Source organism: Cynocephalus volans, chromosome 14 (genome assembly GCF_027409185.1).
Source record: "Cynocephalus volans isolate mCynVol1 chromosome 14, mCynVol1.pri, whole genome shotgun sequence".
In the NCBI taxonomy this organism is placed as follows: Eukaryota; Metazoa; Chordata; class Mammalia; order Dermoptera; family Cynocephalidae; genus Cynocephalus; species Cynocephalus volans.
The window spans coordinates 89,236,678-89,240,930 of NC_084473.1; the positions used below are offsets into that span (position 1 = coordinate 89,236,678).

The following is a 4,253-nucleotide window of genomic DNA, read 5'->3' on the forward strand; positions in this document are numbered from 1 at the left end:
AGACTAAAGAGTAATGTAATTTTGTCCCATCAGAGTGGAGCTGGTATTCTAAGGAAATCTGACCACATTTTTGAGTATTTCCTCCTTGAGAAAGAATTGCGTGTGACTGTTGGAGTCTTACCAAATCTGTACTGGTTGGTGTAGAAGCACGTTAACTATATTTTTATTATGATAAAACAAACAAACAAACAAAACACAGCATAACCACTATACTGAGTTGAAAAGTGTCTCCCCTAAATTCTTGTCCTTTCCAGAACCTCAGAATATGACTTGATTCAGAAATAAGGTAGTTGCAGATGTAACTATTTAAGATGACGTCATACTGCAGTTGGATGGGCCCTTAATCCAGCATGACTCATGTCTATAAATGAAGAGAAAAAAAGAGACACAGAGAATAACACAAAGAGAAAACATCACATCAAGACAGAGGTGGAGACAGGAGAGATGTGTCTACAGTCTAAGGGATGCCAAGGGTCGATGGTCACCACGCAACCACCAGCAGCTAGGAGAAAAGCATAAATCATATTCTCCCCCAGACCCTCCAGCAGAAACCAAACCTGCTAACACCCTAATTTTATACTCTAACTTCCAGAACTGTGAGATAATAAATTTTTGTTTTTTTAAGCCACTCAGTTTGTTTACTGCTTTGTTACAGCTGCACTAGGAAAGTAGTACAACTAACCAACTGATTTGAAAAATGTGTTCACAAAAAACCTGCACACAATAAAAAGAAATGAGCTGTCATGCCACAAAAAGGACACAGATAAATTTTAAATGCATATTGCTAAGTGAAAAAAGTCAGTTGCTATATTAGAAGCTACCTACTATCTATTTCCAAGTATATGACATACTGGAAAAGGCATAACTCTGGTCAAACATGTTTAGCTTCGTAGAGATACAGATGGTTGCAGAAAGAAATACAAGTATTTCTAGATACATGTGAATATACACAGGTTAGCGTATACATATATATTTCTTAGCTCTGTCAGTGGAGAGAGTCTACAAGCAACAACAATCCAGATCCTGGTTTGTAATAATATTTTTTCCATAAAAGGAATTGGGATCTTTGCAGAAATCACTGATTCTATGACTTGGCAAGAAATATATAAGATGAGCCTGGAGCATTTTGTATTGTCAGAAAGTAAGAAAGTGCTAAAAAAAAAAAATGATATTGATATATCAAAGGGCCACAGGTGCCCTTTGTTCCAGAGGACACAGTAGAGGAATTGGAACAACAAAATAAATGAACTAGTTTTGAATTATAATCCAAAGTATAAAATAAATATCCATGAATCCATACTGAAATAAATAAACCAGCAAATAAATAAATGTATAAAATTAATGAAGAAAAGAGACAAATCTTTCATGCAGATGAATTACAAATTTAACAATTCTCACGGTGCATACCAATATTTGGAACTTTAGTTAGATTGCTGTATTAGTCTGTTTTCTGTTGCTTGTAACAGAATACCTGAAACTGGGTAATTCACAAAAATATTACATTTAGTTCTTACAGTTTTGCAGGCTCTGAAGCCGACAGTCCAGGGGATGCTGGTAAGGGCCTTCTGCTGGGTGGGAACTCTCTACAAGGTCCCATGGAGACCAGGATGTCACATGGTGAGAATGGGATGAGCAAGAGAAACCTAACTTTCTCATTTGCCCTCCTTCTAACACCATCAGAACCACATCCATTACTCCATAAATGGATCAATGCATTCATGAGGGCACAGTCCTCACAATCTAATCACCTCCTAAAGCCCCCACCTTTCACATACCATAATTGGATTTCCCATCCTCTTAGCACTGTTAAAATGGGGGCCAAACTTCAGTGAGTTTGGGGGAGACATTCAATCGAAAGCAATTGCCAACTGGTATGTTATATTTTGCCCTAGTTCCTACAGTCACTTCTTAATGTTGCTTACTCAGGGATTGTTAAGGCCTTTTGTGACTAACTTTACGCAGCCCTCTATATGTACTTAATAAATATTTAGTAAGAGAATTAATGACTAATTGGATCAATGAGTGAATGAAGCCCTTAGTTACACATAATATGAGTTCAGGTATTAAATATATAAACCAGAAACAATATTTCTGCTCTGGAGGGGAAAAAAAATTAAAATGACCAAATTCCCTCAAATAATAAAAATAATGGTAAATAGAAAAATGGAGATTTTGAAAACTATGTATTTTAGAATAAACAGACCTGGATGTGGGCAATACCTAAGTTTAAGATCTAGCCTAAATGCATAATAGCTAATAGCTATTGAACCTTGAAGAGCTTTCGTTCTTTCCTTCCATGAAAGGGGAAAATAATTTTTACCCTCATAAAGCTACTACGAATATCGAATGTGCTCATAGATGTGAACATACTTTATAAAGCGAATGCATCATAGCAGGTCATTATCATTTGAATTTGGTGAAGAGGAAAAAATGCTTGACTATGGGTAGACATTGGCTCCGTCTCAGGACTGTTTTACAGTGCTCTTCAGAGCCCTCTCTCTCCTGTGCACAATAGCAACTCTTAAGGAAAAACTCATTGCAGCAGTTGCAGAAGGGGAGGCAATGGTCCCAAACAGTAAGATCACTGTAGTGGGTGTTGGACAAATTGGCGTGGCGTATGCTATCAGCATTCTGGGGGAGTCTCTGGCTGATGAATTTGCTGTTGTGAAAGTTTTGGGAGATAATCTCAAAGGAGAAATGATGGATGTGAAGCATGGGAGCTTATTACTTCAGACATCTAAAATTGTGGCAGATAAAGATTACTCTGTGACTGCCAATTCTAAGATTGTGGTGGTAACTGCGGAAGTCCGTCAGCAAGAGGGCAAGAGTCGTTTCTATCTGGTGCAGAGAAATGCTAATGTCTTCAAATTCATTATTCCTCAGGTCATCAAGTACAGTCCTGATTGCATCGTAATTGTGGTTTCCAACCCAATATACATCTTTACATATGTTATTTGGAAACTAAGTGGATTATCAAAGCACCAAGTGATTTGAAGTGGGTGTAATCTGGATTCTGCTAGATTTTGTTGTTTTATGGCTGAAACACTTGACATTGATCCCAGCAGCTACCATGGATGGATTTGGGGACAACAAACGACTCAAGTGTAGCTGTGTGAGGGGAGTGAATGTGGCTGGTGTTTCTCTCCAGGAACTGAATCCAGAAGTGGGAATGGACAATGATGGTGTGAATTGGAAGGAAGGGCATTAAATGGTGGCTGAAAGTGCCTATGAAGTCATTAAGCTGAAGGGATACACCAACTGGGCAACTGGGTTAAACGTAGCTGATTTCATTGAATCCATGTTGAAAATTCTATCCAGGATTCATTCAGTGTCAACAATGGTGAAGGGGACATATGGCATTGAGAATGAAGTCTTCCTGAGCCTTCCATGTGAGCTTGATGCTTGGAGATTAACAAGTGTTATCACCCAGAACCTGAAGGATTATGAGGTTGCTCAGCTCAAGAAAAGTGCAGATACCTGTGGGACATCCAGAGGACCTAAAAGACCTGTGACTACTGAATTCTAGGCTGGTAGAAATTTTATAACTACAATGTGATTAATCATGAGCTTTTACGTTTTGTCCGTGTACATGGATCTAGTTTGCTTTTATCTTCATTAATATGTAAATTTGGGCTCACAAAATAAAAGCCCAGGCTTGGAAAATGAGCTCTTAAACAAATAAAATTAATTATTGTAGTGTGAAAAAAGAAGTACTTGACTATGAATAGAAGACAATGCAAAGATTAAACAAACCCAGAAAGATGTTAACTAAAGAACTCTATTGAGAAAATACCACACAGATGAGCACACATATGCCTGTGAAGGCATTAGGTCCATAGTAGCTTCTGGCAGCCTTCTCATGGGTGGAGCTGAGCCTGGCAGTGTTGTACACTTGAGATATTGTGCATCTCACCCCTACCAAAGTAAGACACTCTGTGGGAACAAAGGACAAGTAGCAGGCTTCCAGAATGTTCCAGCAGATGTGAGGACAAGTGACACTGTTAGGTCTAATGTCCATTATTCATCTCACTTGGATTTTCCTTCAAGGAGGGAAAAAAACCCACACACACACGCACACATTATTTCCCATTGTAGATGCAGATCATGAGAAAAGGTTTAATCATGTTTAACATGGCTCAGGTCAGTAATAAAAATTATCAGGGTTTGGGGGTGATAGGATTTGGGGAGTGGTTTCTGCTAAAGGATAGCTGCTAACGGTGTGTCCTGGGCATGGAGAAACAGGGAGCCCTTGA

General features: G+C 38.6%; 1 pseudogene; it reads left to right on the forward strand.

The window, feature by feature from the left end:
* The first annotated feature begins 1,595 nt into the window (after nucleotides 1-1,595).
* Nucleotides 1,596-3,526, forward strand: LOC134362636 (L-lactate dehydrogenase B chain-like; annotated as a pseudogene).
* Nucleotides 3,527-4,253: the final 727 nt, after the last annotated feature.